Genomic DNA, 22,179 nt, shown 5'->3' with positions numbered 1-22,179 from the left:
CAAAATGAACCTTTTGGACACTGAGCAGTTATTTCTGTATTTACCTTCTAGTGCTGCTGTTAAGTCCCTTTCTAGATTTTTGGTTTTTAAAGCTGTATTTGTCCTCTACTCAAAGTGTGTGTGGGTAGCTGCTTTTTCTGCGCAGGTTGGACAGCTGTTGCTCCAATCCACCTATTGTCCCACTCCATTAGGAGCTCCCCACTCTCCCCCCACCCAAAGTTTTCAAGCACCGTACACAGTTTCTTTGTTGTATAATGTCGTGTGAAGCCGCCCAACACTGTTCATAAGAGCCTCCCTCACCCTAAGGATCAAAGAAAACTAACATAAGTTGTACTCAAACAATACAAGGTTTAACTCTTTCTAGAATTCATAACTTGGTCTTCCAAGCTGATCTGAAGATCAGTTGGTTGTAGACATTACTTGTTTTCCTTTATTGGTCGAAAGTGTTAGAAGTCCATGCTGTCCCTGACCATTTCAGAAAATGTTCAGCTATCAACAGTGGTTTTAATTTACGCCCTGAGTTTTGCATTCCCCTCACAATTTCTTTCCCTTCTCTAATAGCCTTGGTCCTGCTCTATGTGTGCTTTTGTGGTATTGTTCAAATACTTTCTCTGCTGCAAACTCTCTTGTCCAATAGCTTTTTTGGGGTCTTTTTGATCAGTTCAACTCTTCATCTCAATTCAAATATCAGTGGAACAAACCTCTGATTTACATGCATTCTTTGTGTTTCTGCCCATGTATTTCATTATAATTATTTACATACGCATGTAATAATGTGCTCTTTGTGCCAGGCAAGCTGAGATGTGTTTTGTGTGTGGGATACTGTATGAAATGTAGGCCCACTGCATGTTGATGGTAAAACTGTGACTGACCTTGCTAGCAGTGGAGTGAATGCCTTGAAGATTCTGTTACAAGGTCATGAAAGGGAGAAGTTTTGTGAAGTCAAAGCTGAATTTGAAAATACTAAATTCTGTGTATGAGTGCTTGGAGTGAAGACATAATCTTTCAACTGTAAAAATGCACACTTCTCCCCTAGGGTCTATAAGGATGAGGAGAAAAAAGAAAAAATGTAAGTAGCTATAGCTGTCTTGGTTTACTGGGGGAACTGAGGAGGAAGAGAAACCAATAGTCAGTTTTCTTTACGAAAGCACCTAGGAAATATAATCATGTTGAGGTTAGCTATTCTATCAATATTTCGTGAATTTAAAAAGGTTTTGAAGACTTTTTACATATTTATCAGTATGCTGGTTTTTGAATTCAGTCATTAAGCTCCTTGTAAATATCAAACCTCACACTAACAACGTGAAGAACATAAGCAGGTAACTGAGATACCATGCATCAGTTAACGCTTAAATGAACACTGTTTAACAATTCTTTGAGATCTGGCCAATCTCCCCAATTTGTGGGGAGCCTGATCAGTAAATGGAAAGGCACAGGTTGTTTCCTGAGTGGTAAAAACAAGCTGACAAAAGGAGAGATCTTGATCCACAGCTGAAAATAGGCAGCAATTTTCTGGAAGAGCTCTGTGGTCTTGTGAGTTCCTGGCTGCATGGGCTGAAATTCCAATTGCCACCTGTGTGAGCTGAGTTTTACTTATTTTGCCATAAATTGAAAATGTTATAAACTGCTGATATGTTGGCCTGTAAGAAGTGGTATATTCAAAAAATGTACAAGGGGTTTCTGGAGAACTACCAGCTTTCTGTTGGCTAGGGAGCTTAGGACAGTGCTGTCCATTTAGCTGATCTTGCAGTCTGTTATGTGCCGATTTGTGTCTAGATACAGGTTGTTAGCTGTAGTTGTCTTTTGGTGAAACCCCTTTGAGTCACTGGCAGAAAGAGGTATTTTTATGTTCTGTTTGTTGCACAGCTTCTGTAGACCATGCTGGCTACTTTCTATTTCTTCCTGGCAACCTGTGATCATGAGCTGTTTTAGATGGTGGTGTCCATGTTCCTAGCAGGCTTTCTGCTGCCTGAACTATGAATCACAACAAAGCAAATTTGTCTTATGTTTTATGAAGTGTTGCCCAGAATCACAAAAAAAAACAATTGAAAGGGAGCTCCAGAGTTCATCTGACCCAGCTTCCCCTCTGTAGAGGTCAGTGTAGGTGTACAGCATGGTATGAAACATACAACGCCCAGGTTTAGCTCATTAATGCAAGGGAAGCTTTGATCTTTATTGGCAGTGTCTGCAACAGCAGCATATGGCTCTGCTGGGCAGGTGATGCAGTGTCAATACACTCTGTCTATGTTTGTATAGTTCTTTATTAGTAAAAATCTCCCAGAAGCCTAGGGTGAAAGTTCAGCATCCAAAATTTTCCACTTCTCTAATAGTTTCCTGTTCTTAGCTTGGGTGTTAAACGTGTTCTGCTTGCTTACCTCTAGATTTCAGCCCAAAATGCTAGCAATCTGTCTCCTCTTTAAAGAACCTAGGAGAAGAAAAGAACATACTGGTGTATTGCTGTATATTGCTATTTGCATATGTCGCTATGTGCTATAGCAAGACAGAGACATTTATCTTCCCTCTGGAAGAAGGTATTTGTGGCACTTTCACTGGGTCTGTTAAAAAGAGAATTTTTTGTTGCAGTAGATTACGTTGTTCCTCAGGTACTGCTTTCTCATTTTGAAGTTTTTGTTGTCAGGACAAGTGAAATAATGACTAGATAAGAAATGTCTTATGAATGGGGCCTTTTACAGTTTCATCCTGCAAATTGCTTGGGCACAGAGAAGTTCAGGTACCCAGTTCCTGCAGACGCTATTCAGCCAGCACGGAGAAACCATGACAATCTGACAGATAGTACTCTGTGGGAAGCAGCTTCCTTTTCTTTCTGTGCAGAAGATGAGGACGTGCAGCCTTCGGTATGATCAGAATCTGAGAAATCAACCTAGCCAGATGCTTAAAAATGAATAGAGGGGAGGGAGTGAGCAGCTCTTGTTTCCTGCAGCTGTCAGTGCCCATAAATCAACTCTGTTTTTCCTTTTAAAGCAGGACAAGAGCATTAATTTAATTAATGGGTTTGACTTGCTCTGGAAACACACAGTAGAGAAATCGCCCTACCCACACCTTTCACAGATGCTGTATACGTACAAATGTTATTATGTATTTACTCATGAATGCTTTCCAGCATCATGGTGCTAGATACAGTTGAATGCCTCAGGCAGGTGGCAAGCCAAGACTGCAACAATTCCTGGTTCTTTGGACATGCGGATCAGAGCCACAAAAGGGTACCAGGTTAGCTCCTGGTTTCTTGGCTCCACCCCAGTTCTGCTCAGCAAGGACATCAACAATGACTGCTACACAAAACTCTAGGGGAAAATAAAAAGAGTGGTTTTCATCTTTTTTCCATGATTGGGAATTTAGTTGTGTAATAATATAATAATCAACTAGATTTATTCTGCCACTCTGTTTAAAAAAAAAAAAAAAGGGAAAAAGCTTATTCTTCTTTGAACTGTCCCTGCAATGGATCATCAGGAATATCTCTGCATTGTTTGATTTTTCTTAGATTTTTAATTCTACCTTATTATGTGTAGAGACACAGAAACTATCAGGCTGGACCAGACCCCAGTTCAGTGCTGTGGTCAGCACCAGGTTCCTCAGAAGAAGTGGCACAAACACCCCTCGGGGAGCTGGTATTATGCAACTCTTACATCGCATCAAACATGGCTGAAGTCTCCAAGTTTGAAGGCTTACATTCTCCTAAAACTTTTAACTTTTTAAAACTTAAATTTGATTTTGTCACGTTCAGTGTTGTGACGCTAGTTTGTGTTTGTTGTTTTCTGTGGGAACCTCATTAGACTCTTTGCCTCGGTAACGAGTTTATATATAGTGATTACCCAGACTAGTTATGCTGGAGGAAGAATTTTGTTTGCTCCATTCTGAACTAGTCCCTTTCTTGTTCTGATTGAATGTTCCCTGGTATTTGTGTTATATAACAAGATGGTTACACTTTCCCTTTAGTCTACAATGCAGTGTAGGATTTTGCTGTCTAGACAGCTAGAAAACTTTGAAAAATATATACTGAGAAATGCAGCTTTTTTTAGATGAAAGAGTTATTTGAGCTCTTCTATATGGATGGGTCTTTTTGTTTAGCATGGATGTCTCTGGGATGTGGAGTTAATCTCTCAGTAGGTTGGAGAACAGTGGTGCTTTATTCAAATGGTGAAAAATAAGCTTGAAAATACTGGAAAAAAGAATGCTGGAATGTTGCTTTATATTCCCTGTGCTGCCTACAGGAGTGAGAGCATCTGGGAAATTTCAAGTACACAATGACATCCACCCTGAACCCTGTGATATTGTACTAACAGTGTCAGTTCTAGGTTTTTTGTTGGGTATTTTTTGTTTGTTTGTTTGTTGTTTAGGTCCTGCCCAAAAAACTCTATCTGGGGATTCAAGGAGAATCGCATCTCTGATTTTTGGAACAACATTACCAGGCCTGTGTGAGTGCATTTATGAATATTTATCTGGAACTTAGGATTCAGAGTGAGTGTTAAGAGTGCAAGCGACTGCACATCTTAATCAGGCAAAATCCTCAGACCTCTTTTTCTTTCCCTGTCATGCTCATATCCTGACAAGATCCGTGATCCTTGGTTTTCAAACACTCATGCCAAAACAAGAACATCCATAACAAATTTCAGTCAAAAAATGCTTTTTCTTTTCTAAGTTTAAATATTTAAACACACTTATAACTGTACTGGCCAGACATTGACATCGGTAATTCTGGGAAATGTTCACAAAGAATGCCAGACGCCGGGTGACTGATGTGCTAGGTCTTTTGGTTTGTTACAACAGAACATTTTTTCATTTAACTGTAGAATAAATATTTTAGCTTTCTCATCTATATATAACAACTTTAATAAAAAGACTTTAGTACTTAAATTATTATTAAAGCTATACCTGGGAGCATTTTATCATGTAAAAAATGTTCATCAGCCTGATTTCAACAGCACAACTTCCTGTAAATGCTGTGTTGCACGCTCTGGGGTCTTACGTAGGGATGGCTGAAAAAGTAAATCATCATCTCCAGTTCCTGGCCGCATCTCATTACTGGATAAGGCCATTTTCAGCATAGGGAAGGTGAAAGAGGCTGAATTTCTTCTACTCCTTTTTACAAGGGTTCAAAGCAAGTATTAATGTGAAATGAAATGTACTGCAGTTTAGCCTTCATTGCTGCATGTTCTGCCGTGGACAGACTAGATCGATAGGCTGAGGCCAATTCTATGAGGTTCAACAAGGCCAAGTGCCGGGTCCCGCACTTGGGTCACAACAACCCCACGCAATGCTACAGGCTTGGGGAAGAGTGACTGGAAAGCTGGAAAGCTGCCTGGTGGAAAAGGACCTAGGGGTGGCGGAAAAGGACCTGGGGGTGTTGGTTGACAGCCGGCTGAACATGAGCCAGCAGTGTGCCCAGGTGGCCAACGAGGCCAACGGCATCCTGGCTTGTATCAGGAATAGTGTGGCCAGCAGGAGTAGGGAGTTGATCGTGCCCCTGTACTCAGCACTGGTGAGGCCGCACCTCGAGTAGTGTGTTCAGTTTTGGGCCCCTCACTACAAGAAGGACATTGAGGTGCTGCAACATATCTGGAGAAGAGCAATAATGCTGCTGAAGGGCCTAGAGAACAAGTCTTATGAGGAGCAGCTAAGGGAACTAAGGCTGTTTAGTCTGGGGAAGAAGAGGCTGAGGGGGGACCTTATCGCTCTCTACAACTACCTGAAAGGAGGCTGTAGTGAGGCGGGTGTCTGTATCTTCTCCCAGGTAACTAGCGATAGGATGAGGGGAAATAGCCTCAAGTTGTGTCAGGGGAGGTTTAGATTGGATATTAGGAAATATTTCTTTACTGAAAGAGCGGTCAGGCATTGGACCAGGCTGCCTAGGGGAGTGGTGGAGTCACCATCCCTGGAGGTGTTCAAAAATCATGTGGATATGGCACTTCAGGGCATGGTTTAGCAGGCATGGTGGTATTGGGTGGATGGTAGGACTTGGTGATCTTAGAGGTCTTTTCCAACCTTAATGATTCTGTGATTCTTTGTCTTCTCCATGGCAGTGGGCCTTTCTCCAATGGGAAGAAACCTGTGTGGTCCTTAAGCTTGGTAAAAGCTGGACTGTGAACGACTTGGAACTGAGTGCTAGACTTAGTACTGTGATGTTTTGTTGTTTGATTGCTGAAGCATCTGACAAATTAAAGGCAAGCCCTTATCTGCAAGTCACGCCCTGCTTTTAGCTGTCTGACCTGTCTCTCTGTTCTGTCAGGTGCTTCATGGGGATGCACTGGGGGAAAGGCTTGGGCAGAGCCAAGGACGTGCTATAAGCCTGACCTCACACTGTTTCCCTGATGCTCTGCTCCCTGCAGCCCCTCACTTACCAGGAAGCTTGTGTCGTCTATATTCTTACAACAAATCCTGTCTTTATTGTTGGAGGAGAAGGGGAGATGTGGGTGTTGTGGATGTCTTTTGTCTCTTTCCACTACCTTTTTCATTAAAACTCTCTGATGTGCCATGCACTACCTGAAGCAAATGTGTCTATGTGATCAGCCAGTCTTGCTGGGACCTGGCTCTGTAAGTGGTATTCCCAGACAGCCACTCATCTCCCAGTCTCTGACTATTTCCAGGCAGTGGTGTCAAAGCAAGATCTAATTTAGCTGTGAAAGTTATGAAGGTTTCTGAAGAGAGTCAGCACTGTCATAAGCTCGTGACTCTTGTTGGCAAAGAGCCATGAGGAGCCACCTGTAGAAATGTTACTGAGGATGTGGAAATGGATGACACTAAATTGTGGGTTATAATTTAGACAAGAGAAGATTGCAGACTGATTCTGCAAGTAGAAAAATCCTTTGAGGAAACAAATTGTGTCTGTAGTCCCATCAGAAGATTAGAGATTCTGTCAAAAACTGACTTTATTATAAATAGCTTAATGGTAAAGATTGTGCTAATAGAGGTAAGAAATGCATTTTGCTGAAGGCTAGGAAAATTGGTGAAATTTGAGGATCGGTATTTCTTTTCAAGTAGACGTAGTAGCAAAAAGTTCTCATCTATAATTAGTTGAACATGACTTGTTGCAACATTTGAAATAATTGTCATTGCGTAGAATTGTGGTTGAAAGAGTCCCAGTGTGCTTAGCATTCACTTATATATTTGGGTAACATATGCAGCCTTTAAGGCCTCAACTTCATAGTGGGACTTGTTCATTATAGTTTGTAATTGTTTATTACACTGACACAATTAAAGAATGAACCAAGGTGGAATAGAGGTGCTTCAGATGACATTTTGAATATTCAGTGCTAGCAAACACAGGCTTGGGAGCAGGTTTGCCCCATCACTTTTGTCATGTGCATATATATATATTTCTGCTTGCTGTGGTTAGTGTGTGGGAGGCCTTACACTATCAAAGTTAGTTTTTAATAGTGTACGTTCATCTAGTAAGGAAGATAAGTGAGTCACAGCGACTGCTGCTTCTTTCTCCTGGTTTTGGTGGGGTACATCCTCCTCCTGAAAATGAGTTTTTGTTGAGAGGGTGGAGCCAGGATCCCTGGTGCTTAGGAAGTACTATACTGAGTGAAGCAAATGAATGGGCCTGTGTTTTATAGTTGGCGTACATTTATGTAGCTGATCTTACATCTGTTATCGCTGTAACCAATATAAGCTCAAACTGACAGATATATTTGTTTTGTAATTTTTTGCAGCCACAGTGTGGACACCCCTGTCACATCTAGGGGATGGGGGTTGCAGTCCAGGGGAGTTTGGGTGACGGCATACTGGTGTCTGCATCTCTCCTGGAGCACCCAGTCCTGGAGAGCCAAGGCTGGAGCTGGTGTCAGTGAGGTGAAGTGTCAGTATGAGGCTTACTCGAGTCTTACTGCTTTTCCTGAGGTTGCTCAGCTTGTGTGACAGAGGTGTAAAGCTGTCCCCAAAGGCCAGAAAGCCCCATTGCCAAAGCAGTCAACAGCTCTACCCTGTTCTCCTTCTGCTTTCTGTGCAAGCAGCATGCTGCGTAAAACAGATCAAGAGCAGACTGCAGTAGGGTAGCTCCTCTGGGCGAGAACCTTAGGTGTTTTTGATAAACCTTAATGTGCACACAAGGGCCTAAAAGGCACATAAACTCCTGCTGAAGCTAGCTTCTCCTGTTCCATTTGAAAGTTCTAGCTTCAGTGCTAGCAATATTTTCATCCTCCAGCCAAATAAATGCTCAGGAGGATGTATCAGCATCGAGTCCTCTGAGCAAAGCAGGCAGTAGCAAAGATGAAGATTTTGAAAATCTTCTCAGTAAAGCAGGCAGTAATGAAGAAAATGGATAAAGACTTTTGATTTGGGCGGGTGAAGCTTTTCAGAAGGAAAGTAAACGCTGTTGCAGCCCAGAGCAAATGCTGCTGGGTATGACTTACGCAATTTATATACCTTTTTAATTAGAAGAAGTGGAGGTTATAGGCCCACTCTTCTATATTTATATCATTATCTTTGTGCTGACTGCTCACAGTGACATATTAAATGGCACAAAACTCTTGCTAAACACCTATAAACTCAGTTGTGTGCATCACATCCTACAGTCAGCAGAAGTGGTTATGCATTTAAAGCAGTTTTATCTAGAAACAGAAATTCTTACCGGGCATTTCTTCAGCAGCATCTGTTTTCTTTATTTAACTTAATTAAAAGCTGCTTTAAAATGCATTGACGACACCAACATTTGGATAAGATTATGGACTGATGGTTCTAGGTTCCAAGCTTTTGAAATACATAAAAGTTCTTTTTGAAGCATGAAATTACTTTTCTTGCAACCTATTCCTTAATTTAAAATTGCTAATCCTATGAGACTGGCAGTCCAAGCGTCTACTTAAGACTAAGCCTTGTTTGCCCACAGAAACAGCACTGTTGTGAAGCAAGAGTAAACTAATCAAGATAAACCAATTTTAAATCAGTGCATCATTCTTATGCACAAAATTGCTTCAGATTAGCTATGCCAGTGCAACACCCCACTTCTTTTAGGGCTGAATGTGTAGTACACATTGGTCTTTCTGTGAGCTGCTCTGAGCACTGGTTTTGCAGCTGAGGCAGTGCCACTGCAGCATTTAATACAGCCGGAATTCTCACATCTCCTGTGCTGAGATCCCTGCAGTGCCCTGGTGTCAGACTGGCTGGCTTCCTTGGGGTTTGCCAAGTGTTGGTATTTACTTGCAATCTGCATATGCGGGATTGAAACCAAACAGATAGTTTTAAATGGTGAGAGACATCTTGTTTGCAGTCTTTGATCACTTTGCCTGTAAAGAAGGTCTCAAATCCAGGTATTTATTTTTCTGTTGTAGGTTTAACTTAACTAGCTGGCATGATTTGTGTGCATTCCTGGGATTTTAAGCAGAAAACGCAAAGGTTGTTGTTAATCAGTTTTTTTTTTTTTTAATTTTAGACTAACAAATACTACATAGCACATCTTGAATGAGCTTTATTTAAATTTTGGAGTTGCTGAGGATGGTTAAATCTGTAGCAAAGACTTCCTTTTTCTGCAGTGTAATCAGATATCACTGATACCAGTCCTTCAGTCATGTGATTTGATTCTCACAATGGATGGTTCCTCAGCTTAGAAAACCTATTTTTTTAATGTTACAATCAGGTAAAATTAAAATGCTCGACCTCCCTTATGCATTCTAAAGCCAATATTGATGCAGTGCTTTTCTTTTACAAATCACTTAAGTGATCTATGAGAACTAAAAGCAGGTATTATCCCCAATAATAAGGACATTTTTCCCCTCAGCTCCTGAAGTTGTTTCTCAGGTCCTAGTGGCAGGGACATCTGTATGGACTAGGGACACTGGAGCCGTAAGGGTCTGAGCTGTCCCTTGCACTGCAGTGTTCTAGGTCTTTTGTTGCAGTGATTCACCATACATACTTCCCAATATTTTGACATCTAGAGACATTCACATTTATTGTATATATTTTTTCAAATGGCATGTGGTAATAAGGATGAATGGGGAATAGTCAGTCTGCTTTACAGAAGCCACAAAAAATGTAGCTTTGTTCTGGTTGAGAAAATGCAAATTTTTGTTTGTAATTTCTTTGTAAAATTCTCCGTGAAAAGACCATTTCCCCCTTAACTTTATAGGATGATCTTTGTGGTCATCTTTCCCTATTTGAGAGAGCTTTGACGTTTTTGTACCACTGGAAGAGACATAAGGGCTTAGGTTTTGTGCTCTTTGTCAAGCTGCCAGTTTGGTACCCAAAGAACCGAGCTACTTTACTGGTTTGGGTCGCAGTGCTGGTAAGATGAGATGGTGAAGCGACAGGGAAGAGGTGGAGTTGCTGATGGAGACCCAGATAGCTGCTAGATTCTATCAAATCCTCCTTGTTCATGTCAAAAAGACACCAGAATTCATTTCAGCTAGGACAGACTGGCAAATCTGCATAAAAATGTAGTCGGTGCTTTCCTGACCCTTCTGCTGTCTGATCAAGTTTCAGTCTACACAGCTCATTGTGATGAGGGTGTGAAGAGGTCTGAAGGAGTAAGATATTTTTGTCCTTTACAGAAAAGAAGGCTTTTTGATGCTGTCCTATCTGGCATATTACCTCCTGAAATCCTTTAAATGTATCAAGCTTATATTTCTATTTTCTCTGTAGCAAAACTTTCTTCCAGCAAAAGTGACATTTGAGTGACTTGTGGTGTAGTTTCCTGTCACAACTAAATTTCTGTGATGCTGAAATGCTGCCAAGAGATGACCCTTTTCTCACCTATTCCTTGTGCTTTGCTGTAAGTATTCAAAAGGAAAAAAGTGAGTATGAAGATTCACCATGAACAAAAGTCCTGAAAAAAGCCCCAGTCTGCTGTGGCTAGAGCTTAGTCTGAGCCCATAAGGTGAGAGGCTGTGAACCAGAGACCTTGACACCCTCTAAAACCGTTGCATTGTCTTAGGACAGCTGGAGCTGAGGATGTCTCGGAGGTGTCCCCTTGGGCGCTGACTCTGAGTGCAGCATCTGGGTGGCCCACGGGGGGGTAGGGGGGAGACTTTCCCCAGAGATGAAAGGACAGAGAGGCAGCTCTCTGCTGATTTCCCCCTTTCTTCCTCTAACAAAGGAGTCTCCTTATTCAGGTGGCATTTAATAGTCAGAAACCAATAAGGGAGTTTGCAAAACAAGCCTGCTGTTTAACTTGCAATGCCTGCGCTGTTGTGATGTTGTCTTAAAACACCAGCCCTGCTGCAGCCTGTGCTGGGAGAGGGAAATGGAAACTCTTCACTGTTGTTGCCTCTGGAAAGGAATACATGGCACACGATGTTGTATGGAAGAAACAATGCTTGGCTAGCTCAAGCTATTTTGAAAGATCCCCTGACATTATCATTATTTTTTTTTTCCCTTCTTACTTTTTCAGATAGCAGAAAGCTTTATAGACATGAAAAGTGTGGAAACTTGGGAACTTGGACTTAGGGAAAGGATGTCTCCATAGGCAAAGCCTAAGTAGAAGGAAACAGGTGGCAAACATTAGTATTAGGGCAATTAGCTGTGTGGTTTGGGTGGAGCAATGACTGGGGAGGACAGCTTTGTGATTAAGAGGCCTGACTAACACCCAGCAGTCTGTTTGTGGCTATGCTGCTGGTGCTGCCTGGGCTCTCTGTTGCCCCAGCGGTGGGTGGGCTGCAGGAGTGGTCCATGGGACACAGCTCTGTCCCAGCTCCAGCAGCGGCCAAGTGCCACATCACGGCAGAGCAGTTCACAGAGGCCCCACCTAGCTGTGTGGGATGTTAGTGCCTATTATGTGTACGATTTTGCCCTACAAAATCTGTGTAGCTGTCTAAAGTCCTGTTACTGGGCTTGACAGCAGCATGCTTGTGGCAGGTACCCTTCTGTCTGAGCAAGGCAGGGCAGCTTGACAGCTACATTGTCCAAAGCAATTTAAGGTTCACAAACCTGGTGTTCCTTTGACATTGAAGAGTTGCTGCTGCTCTGGGTGAGCTCTGAGCCCACCTCACGTGCAGGGCAGACACCAGGACCCACTGCTGTCAAAGCCACGTGAGGCAGTGACCGCCACGTGTTGTGTAGTAACTTCCTGATGTCTCTCATTGCTTGAGATTTCAGGTACCTGTGGTTAGGTGCCTCCTCAACGCAAAGGGATTAAAACTCAAAGCATTTATTTCTCAGAGATAGTGTATTTTTTACTAATAAGCAAGATGGGATTGCGTTATGCTTTACCTAATTCTCCCTGAAGTAAGCAGGTGCCAGAAGTCTGGATCCAGCCTGGAACTGTACAGGTAATCTATAAATGCATAAATAGAGTATGTCTTATTAGGTGTCTCCAGGACAGCCAGAGCAATGAGGCCTTTATCACTTCTGGTGCCTGTAAATGCTGCTGTAACACAAACAGGGTAATACTGCAAAAAAATGAAGGTAACTGAGAGGCAAAGCACTTACAGCCTCTTCATATGGGGAAAACCTGCAGCGAGGGAAGGGGCAAAAGCCCTGAAGTGTAATGGGAGCTGGGTAATCGCACACTGTGAGTAACACACACCTCAGAATCTTCTAGGCATCTCACAGGGATGCTTCAAAAAGGCCATTCATGGAAAGGTTGTGACAATCAATTGCAATCTTTGCTTCCATAAAGAGATCTTCAGGCCTCCTGGGAAGCGAAAGAAATGCCTGCAGAAAGAAGGAAGGTGAAGCCCAGGCTCTGTTTCAGGCATACCTTTGTTACCAGGCCTTTCAAAAGGGCTCATGGACAGGAGTGCTAAGTCTTGTTTGTGTTGCTTTTTGCTGGACTAGAAATACAGTGTTTCTTAGTGGGAGAAAAGCCTATTGGCTCAGTGAGGAGAAGGTTTTCTCACATTGGGCTTTTTCAGACTTTATGATGCTTTAGCCTTCATTTGCCACGCAGGTGTGTTATTTTTTACATGAGAGGAAAGTAGCAAAAGATGTCTCCGTGTGGGAAGGTGGCATGGGAGGAGGGTGGAGCTAGCTCTGCAAACAGGCTTCTTTCAAATACCACCCTGGAGAGGGAGACTGCAGATTTTTGGAGCCTGGGCTCCATGTGGTAGGTGGGAGGGGATCTGTGCTATTGATTAATTCCAAATTGTGTGGGATTTTCTTGGCATAAATGAATGGGGTCTTTGCCAACTTAAACTTAATTTGCCTTCTGTCAAATGAACTGTGAGAGCTGTGTGATGAGGAAGTTTTGAAGATGAGGGACTCCAGAATCTGCAGGGCTTGATGGAGTTAAGCTTTCCACTTACTTGGGAGAGGGAGCATGGCTTTTCCTGGGCGGTAGTATATTTACTCATTTAGTTTCTTTTGCAAAGTTTCCAGAGCCTTATTTAAGGAGCCCTGTATATCTGGTGGAGAACAAAAGGCTCTTTAATGATATCTTTGGATATTATATGCTCCTTACCGGGGATGCCATGGAGATGACGAAAACCAAAACAACCTGAATAAAAGTACAAATCCTGCAGGGTAACAACAGAGACTTGCACAGACTGGGGAACAGAAGGCAAAAACTGGATAACAGGTAGCTCTTGATGGACTCAGTCCTTGGGTTAGAGAATTTGTGCCAGTATCTAGGTGAGCTGTTCAACTGCCTTAGCACTGCACTGCACAGTAAGCTCTGCAGACAGAAAAACGTTGCAGGCTGTAGGAATGTGTGCTAAAGTAGAATTGAACAGACCAGTAAAATATCTGTTTTACTGAACAAAGAATTCTCAGTCTATGATTGACTTCATTTCATGTCAAGAGTAGAACATACAAATCTAGGCTCTTTCATGGCATGATACTGAACAATGCTAGCCCTGTAGCACAGAGAGCATACCACTGCTGGATTATCTGTCCTAAACGTACTTTAGGGAAATTTGGTTAGGTTTACTTTATCCCAACAAATACTCTTTTAATGCAGCTGTTACAGCAGTGCAAACCACAGATTTGCAATAAGCCTTGCTTCTGGGGCTCATCTCAAATACTGGCCTTATGAAACATTTTTTTGCAGATTTGTCTTTTTGCATCAAGCTGGAATGATACAGAGAATGGAAAATAATTTCATGATATTAGAAGACTCAGTGGTTTACAGACTTCAAAATCATGTGACAAAGGCAATTTAACATGTGTGGCAGCTTAACAGGTTAAGGCAACTCAACAGGTTTGGGGGGAAAACATGAAACTTCAGTTCCTTGAAGGGCAAAGAGAACCCACAAGGAAGAGAGTCGATGTTGGTTTCATTGTTTCAAAGGAAATTTAAGTAGATACAGGAAAAAGATGTGTTTTGTGTGGCTGGCAGGCTGGAAAATCTTTTGGGAAGATTTGAAGTTATAACTGGATCTTCAAATTGGAATGTAAATGGAAGGAAAAGATACTGAAACCTGTTTATAAATTGCTTGAGTTTGCAACAGTTACATCCTTGGTTTGTTACTACCAGCCCAAAGTGAATCCTACACAAAGAAGCAGGTATGGCCCACAAAGCACGTGTTATAAATTTATTGCTCAGCCAAAACTTGTTTTTTCCTGGCAAGACTGAAAGAGAACACCATGAGTTAACAACTCTGTCTCCTGCCCAAATTCACGGCTGCTAGCAGGTCTGACAATCAGAAGGCTGTGCATGGGGCACAGTGCTTGGGCTAAGGCATACACAGAAGAATGGAGTGGGAGAAGTAATTGTAAAGCCTGGTCAACAATATACTTGGTGCAGATGAGTCAGTGGGTTTGAAAGAGAAAATTGACTTTGCTCATCTTAAACAAATCTCAAACTCAAACTTTCCTTACTCAGCTGTCCTGTATGGAAACAGTGGTAAAATCAGTTGTATCACTTTCATCGTTATTCCTTGTCCTTGTTGCTTTTTAATTGTATCACAACATGAAATCCAGATAGCTTTTTTGGGACACCTATAGAAAATCCTTTCCTCAGCAGAAGAATCTGACATGTCGTGGGAGCAGAGTTGGTTTATTTTGTGATCAAAATGGTAATGTTGTTAGTTATGTCATATATTGGTGGTCCACAGTTCGGATGAATGCCTAGCATGCAGGGGCACCAAATGTTCAGAAGCTGGTATTTCAGTGAATGGTAAGGATGTGGTGTGGCTGGCTCAAGCAGTTATTTCTGAGATCATCTTGTAGCCTCTAAGTAGAGCTGCTTAGACCCAGTCAGCTATGGGGATGTTTGAGAAGGATCCAATACGTACATTAAAAATAGGAATCCTTCTAAAATGGTACACGCCATATAAATTAGTTTCTTTATCAGGTTATATCTATATCAGCTCTCAGATCAGACATAGCATGAAAGATACTAATACACCTCATGCGTTTCTTTTTCTTTCACCCTTTTTTGGGAGTGGGTGGGGGTGCCTTTCCCCCCAGTTTCATTGCTGGAGATGCTCCCCCTCCACGGTGTTGTTTCTACATAACAGGTGTGGGAAATGTACTAGAATGCATTTGTCACCTCATTGTTCCTGAAAATCTCTCATAAAGAATGGTCAGGAAAGAGGAGAAAAGCAGAGGACTACTTAGGTCAGAGTTACAAAGTACTGTGAAACTGGGTAACAAACATTTTAAAAGAGAAAAATACAGAAACCACCAAAAGTCACACTCAAATCTTCTACAAAAGGCTCTGGTACAATACCTTACTAAAGACGCTTTTATGTGATGTCACTTTTTCTCTTACTTGAGTTCTTTTTGATTCAAAGGGTTTTTCTTTTCTTTTAAATACAGCACTTAAATTGATGTGTAAAGCATAGAGATAATTTAATCTGGAGCTGTTTACAGTATGGGTGAACTTTTCCATTTGGTTATTTTAAAACAATTTCATTCACAGACATTGAGTGATGATGGGTGGCTAAGGGAATGATTAGACACAATAATTTTGTGAACAACAGCAAAGAGTTTTTATGTTATAATTGCAATAATTATTTCTCAGAACAAGGCAAATCCAAAGTATTGCCTACTGCACTAAAAAGGTCCAAACGTGGCTAAGATATGGTAATGGTGAGATAGCAGTGAAATACAGCTGCATTTCTGTTGTGTTATTGGATTGCTTATCTTGATTGCATTTGCAACCTTTTTCAGTCTCAGCAGAACAGTATTTGAAAGCTATAGAAAAGTATTCATTGCCTTAAAAGACTTAGTGTTGTCTGGCATCGAGCCAGTTTAGTAATCCTTTTTTTTTTCTTCTTTCTCTTTCTTTTAATCCCGTGCAAAAGAACAGACTGTATTCACCAAAATTATCAATGAAAATTGCACTATTAAGTCTGACTTGCTGGACTGTGTTTGGCAGTGGAGTTGCTCACAATGCTGTGTGCTAACAGCAGGCTGACATTTCCAGCAGAACTCCTTGTTCCAAAGAGTTTCTGCCATGGCTATGAATGGTGTGTCTCAGGTAGCTCTATGAGAAAGCAAATACCTGCTGCCTGGGTGTCAGACTTTATTTATTGGGCAGTCTGACACATTGCCCCCTGACAAGAAAGGTATTGACACCGGGCTGGATTTTTAAAGGGTGTTAGTCTCTAGAGGCAGATTTGGCTCTCAGAGCGTTTGGGAGACTCAGATTAAAATTCTGCCTCCGGCACAGCACACGGAGCTGGTTTAGCTCCTTACTTCTCAAACATGGCCTTCCCCCACACGCAAAATGTGGGTAACACTATGTGCTCTGAGCTAAATAGGTGCGCTCTGACTCCCTCCAGGAGGGAAGTCCAGCCGCATTGATTTCAGTGGGGCCGCTGTAAAGCTTTATTGTGGAAGGACGACAGAGAAATGAAACAAAGCTGAGGCTGTAGTTTGATCAATACTGGGTGCTGGTACTGGCTGTGAAGCAGCAAGCTGGCCTTCCCCTAGCATCTAGCTCTTTGTCCTTGGCTTTGCTCTGTTTTCTTAAACTGTCTTTGGGTTTTTTTGATCATCTGTGCGTTAGCAAATCCATATGTTTGTACTCCATATAAACAGAAAGGAGTGGAAATGCTTTTATGGGAGGTAATTAATCGGATAATTGAACTTGGATAATTGCACTGAGCATTAGTTTTTAATGTATCTAGGTAAATATGAACTAGCCTTTTAGCAATCTGTGTGCATTGATCCAAAGCAATGGAAAATATTCCCAAGTGATTTTAATTTAAAAAGAGATCTTAGGGACATATATTGAACATTGTACATGGCTGTAGCTCTTGCCCCCCTTCAGTTCAGGGCTGGAGACTGTAGCTTTTGTTTCATTTACATTGCAAGTGAAGTCTTACGGTATTTTTGGTCTTTATCCATGTTTGCGTCTGAAACGGTGCCTGGCAGTTGAATCTGTATCTTTGCTGCCCAGACATTGCCTATTCATTACGAACATTCAGTGGAGACATACACGTACTCTGACAACAGAAATGCAGGACTGATATCAAGCCGTGCAACATCTGCTAAATTCACATGGGGAAAGGGAACATGAAAACAAATACACAAAGGGCACAGCTACAGAGATGGTAAATATTGTTTTTTCCATGCCACACCCAAACCAAAAATAGAGGCAGAGGGGCCCTTAACAAAGCTTTATTCAGGTTCCTGACAGCTGACAGTAACTGCTTGCTTTCCACTGAGCTGTAAGTGAACAACAAGACTGCCAGCTTACTTCAAAAGCCTGAATTTGCCTGAGACTTCTGCTTCTTTTACTATGAGTAGATCAGAAGTAGATGAGAAGAATAGCTCTCTGGAAAATTGTAGCGTTAAAATCATGCAAATGCGATGGTTATCAAGCTTGGATGCTATAAGAAGAGTAAGAGTTGATAAGACTTTTTTTGGGGGAGAAGAAACTGCTCATAATGTGGAGCGGCATGGATTTGCTGGCTGGAAAAGAGGAGCCGCAGGCAGGGGAGCCCTCGGGCTGGCTGCAGGCTGCAGTCCCCGGGGGAGGAGGTGTCCGGGCACAGCGGGCCTTGGGGAGCCCAGGAGAGAGAGGGGGAAACTGCTGGGCGGCTGCGTCAGGGTCTGGGTGGTGCTTTCTGCATCCTAGACTGTGGCACAAAGCTCAGGTGCTTAATAAGGTTGATAAAGCTGGGTGCTCCCAAATCTACTGCTGATAAAAGTGCTGCAAAGTGGCTGTGGGATGAAGGGGGAAGTGAGTGTAATAAATACAGCCCAGTCAATAAATGCAGTCATTGTAACAAATACAGTGGGGAGAACAGGCAGTCAGAGGAGGAACGGACCCACAGCCAGACAGGTCCTCAGGACTGTGGAAATGTGACTCCATACAGCTCATTTGGGTCGCTCCCTGCCTGAAAGCTGCCTGCAGAGACTCTGCATCAGAGTGTATTTCAAGAGGACGCTAATGCCAGCCTGCCTGGGCAAAGTGCCTTAACATCTAGATATATCTGTCCTGAGCACGGGAGATGGGACAGAAGTGAAATAATCTGTTTTGGTATGGTCTGGAGAGCTTCTGTCCAGCACAGGCAAACCCCTACTGTTCCCGTGCTGTCGTTTCTGCTGGCAGCAGTGTGCTGGGTAGCACCGACACAGCTCGCATCGGGCTATTCCTTTTTCTCCTGGCCCCTGTTGACAGCGTGAGGATTTGATACTATTCCCACTGGAGCCAGTATGAAAAGTTCCCGGGGTGGACTTTAAGCTGAAAGGGTCCAGTGTCATTTGGTGTGTGTTCTTCTTGACATGGGATACTCTTGTCCTCGTTACTCAGCAATTTTCAGAAAAGCAGATTACCTGCTACAGCAAGGCATTGGACCTTGTTTACATAAAATCAGACAATTAACTGCTCTTTAATATAAATATATAACTATGCTAAATAGTTAGGAAATGATGCAAAGTTGAGCCAGGCCCATTTGGTAACACCAAAAAAAGCAAGCCCCAAGGATATGGTTTACTCCTTGCTGTCCCAAACAGAAAAGTAACTTATATGAATTAATAATAGCATATTCAACCAGAAATATTTTTCTAACCAGAAAGCATCTGTGGTTTTGCACCAAACATCTGTGGTTGAAGCGAAAAATTAGAAGTTAAATAAACTCGTGTAAAAATTGCAGACACAAACGTCACACAAAAAAGAAAACTTGGGCCTTTTTTTCCCTGCTTCCTGCTGTAAGAGATTAAATGTTTAGTTTCCAAACAATGTACTTGGCTCTTCATAAAATTTTAAAGTTCCTCCATATGTCTAAGTGAAAGTGACTCAGAGGAAAGCTCACAGGAAAATTGCTGCTTTTTTTTTTCCCCCTTTCCAATAATCCCTTTTGACCTTTCTACCAAAATTCATTTATTTTGTCCATTTTGATATCAGAATTTTAATGAGTAAAACTATATCATGTTTTATACCAATACATTCTGCTTGCCACAACTCTTCAGTAGCTCAGCAAAAATCAATGATTTCCATGCATCATTGCTTGGGTGTGAAGTTTCGACATTACTTCTCTAGCATGATCAGGTGCTAAATGAGGTGCTCCTGGTTAAGGAGCAGTGGGGATTTGGCCTCCTGGTCTGTGTTAGCCGTGCCCTCCCCACGCCAACTTTGTTGTGTGGCAACCACGGGCATGCTCTGCTGACAGGAGACCATGTATAATCCTCAGATAAACAGGGTCTGAAGGAGGAATCATAAGTTCCAAACAAATATTTATTGCCTGACGTTTCATCGTGTTTCAGTGGGTTGTGTGTGTTCAGTCCCCCTCACCTCTTTTGTGAAACGGTGTAAATGGAAGATGCAGACAATGCTGAGGCCGTGTTTAACTACGCACTGTGCAAACACAGCAGAAGACCATCCCTTCCTGAAAGACATGAAGAAAGGCTTTCCTTGGCTTTCATTCCGTAAAGCCTGAGAGCAAATAGTTACTTTAAGTAAGTTTATTTCCTTGAGATCAGATAGAAACAGCTGTATGGTAAGAGAAGGGTCTCAGCACTCACAAATGCGTTCCTTGCACAGTGACCACTTTCAACCAGGCTTTCCAAGGAAGCCACAGTTCACTTTCAGGTTGTCTTAGCTCTGGTTTTGAGGTAAAGAGAAAACTGTTCCAAACTTCTGGTAGTGTTTTGATTTTTATGTTTGCTTGACTTCCCTCAAAATCCAAGTGAAAAAAATCTCTCTTAGGTTTCCAATAATCTGTTTCCAAGAACCCCTCTCTTTCCTTGTTTATGAGCAAGAAGTATTTGATTTGTATGTCTTCCCCATGGAACAACACTACATTTGACTCTACATTGAGGTGTCAAAGCAAGAGAAGAGGTTGGTTGATTTAGTCAGAAAAAAATGTAATAATTGGAGCAGTACAAATTCCTGGAATAAGTGTAAAATCATGAGTATAAAAAATATCCGAATTGCTAGAGTGCTAGACAGCAAATGCCTCCTTTGTATCCCTTTCTTTAGGAAAGGAGTTATGGCTCCCTGTCATTCAATGGCCAGTCTGTTTCTGGTCACAGTGTTCATTCTACCTTCCAACCTACAAAGATATCTGCGTAATTAACATTCAACACATTTAACTACTGAGCTACTAAGTGCTGGTTTACCATGACACACCCAATTTGTACAAACATTCTTAAAAGAGATTGGCCATGGCAGGCTGTTCCTAGTGTGTCAGGTACAACGTTCCTCCTCAGTGAAAGCCTGTGTAATAACCTGGCTGTTTATTTGGGAGCTGGTGCATTCCCCTCACTCCCCTGAGCTTTAAATTTAGCTTAGCAAATAAGCCCCTTATCTACAAGAGTTTCTAAGTAGATTTTTGGAAATTATTCAAGTTCAGAGGTCAGTCATAGTAAATGTGGAACAGTTCTTTTAAAGCATAGTGGCTTCTTGCTACATTCCCACCAGCGCAGTTGTGAGCGACTCTGCTGGGAGATTAGGACTACAATTAGTTTGATACAAAGATATTTGATAGCTCAGGCTAAACATACTAGGCTACACTAGGGTCTTGGTCTTCCTCAGCGTTAGACCTACTATGTTTTGAGATAGGCACCCTGAAAGTGAATGACAATATTAATTTTTTGAAGTGCTACTGGTGATGTTGTTTGGGCTCAGATTTTCTTAGATTTAGGTACTGGTAATGACAAAACCCTTTTTTTGCAAAGAAAGTTGAGAGATTATCTGAAGCAAGTTGCTGTAGGTATTATTATTCTCCACTTCTTCTTAGTATCTACTAGCATTGTGTGGGAAGAGGAAAAAGAGATGGGTTTTATAGAATAAACTGAGGAAAAAATACATTGCTTGCAGTCACTGCCCAGCCACTGTAGGAGTAAAACAACAAACACTGCTTGCTGCTTTTGTGCAGTGGGAATCCTCAGGGGGTGGAAATCTCATGATGCACTAGAGATCTTTTAGTAAATATAGATTCTGTAGCTCTATAGAGTGTAGTCTAATTAAATTGCTATAAAGGGATTAAAATGCTGAGTATTTAGAACACTGTCTGAAAACAATTACAGTTTAAAGAAAAACTGTGATGAGAAAAAGATCTTTGTGATAAAAAGGCTAATGCTGTACCCTGGAAAAATCCTTCAGCACAAGTGAAAAAAACAAAAACAAAAACAAACAACTCCTGCAGTATTGCTAGAAATTGTCAGTGAAACTTTATCACTCCATGTGAAAATGGATATGCTTTAATGTACTTTAAATTCTCAATCAACTGACTTTCCTCTTATTCCGTGTTTTGTAAATTTTTCTCTTTTTATGGAGCCTGCAGTACTCCCCATCTGCCTTTCATTTGCTTTTTAAGACTTTTTCCCTTTAAATGCACCAGATCCGAGGAGGGGAAATCAGAAATCGTGTAATTTCAGTGAGGAAGCCACATCCGTTAAAATACACTTTGATTGAAGCGACTGAAACAATGTGCAATTCATGGCAGAAGTAAAGTCAGAAGAGTTCTAAATCCCTTCGTTTCAGACATCAAAGACATATTAACTCCCCCTTCACTGCACATACTCTAACACAAGCGTTTCAATAACTAAGAAATGTTTTAAAATATTACTTTTTAAATAGATTTGGCTTAAAAGATTGTTTTGTTTGGATTTCTGCTGAGCCAGCTGTGTTTCTGCGTATAAAAACAGTACTGTACAACAGGTGGAACAAGTGAGATCAGATATTTTCAGGATAAAACTATCAGACTATTTTGAAAGCTAAAAAAGAAAGAGTGCAAAATATGCCCTGTAAACAGTTTCTCTTGAAAGCACAGCATTACAAGTTTAAAGGAAGAAGAACTTCTCCTACCTGTAGCTTTTGTGGGGATCAGGAAGTGTAGCTTTTTTCTGATTGCAATCTTCCATGGCTTAGCCTGGCTTCTGCATTTGAATGTTAAA

The 22,179-nt window shown here is 41.7% G+C and overlaps 1 protein-coding gene across 3 annotated transcripts in view; it reads right to left on the bottom strand.

Annotated features, from left to right (window-relative positions):
* Window positions 1-22,179, bottom strand: part of PGCKA1 (PDCD10 and GCKIII kinases associated 1) — a 46,446-nt gene extending 24,267 nt beyond the window's left edge. For 2 of the 3 annotated variants that reach the window (XM_075422162.1, XM_009935524.2), the window contains exons 1-2: window positions 22,091-22,179; window positions 2,376-2,425 (exon numbers count right to left, since the gene is read on the bottom strand). The gene's annotated coding sequence lies outside the window, so the exon portion shown is untranslated. The remainder of the gene's footprint in view (window positions 1-2,375; window positions 2,426-22,090) is intronic. The other variant, XM_075422163.1, reaches the window with a different exon arrangement.

Source organism: Opisthocomus hoazin, chromosome 5, assembly GCF_030867145.1.
Source record: "Opisthocomus hoazin isolate bOpiHoa1 chromosome 5, bOpiHoa1.hap1, whole genome shotgun sequence".
NCBI classification, from domain to species: domain Eukaryota; kingdom Metazoa; phylum Chordata; class Aves; order Opisthocomiformes; family Opisthocomidae; genus Opisthocomus; species Opisthocomus hoazin.
The sequence above is the reverse complement of the archived record's forward strand: the minus strand, read 5'-3'. Positions and strand labels throughout refer to the sequence as shown.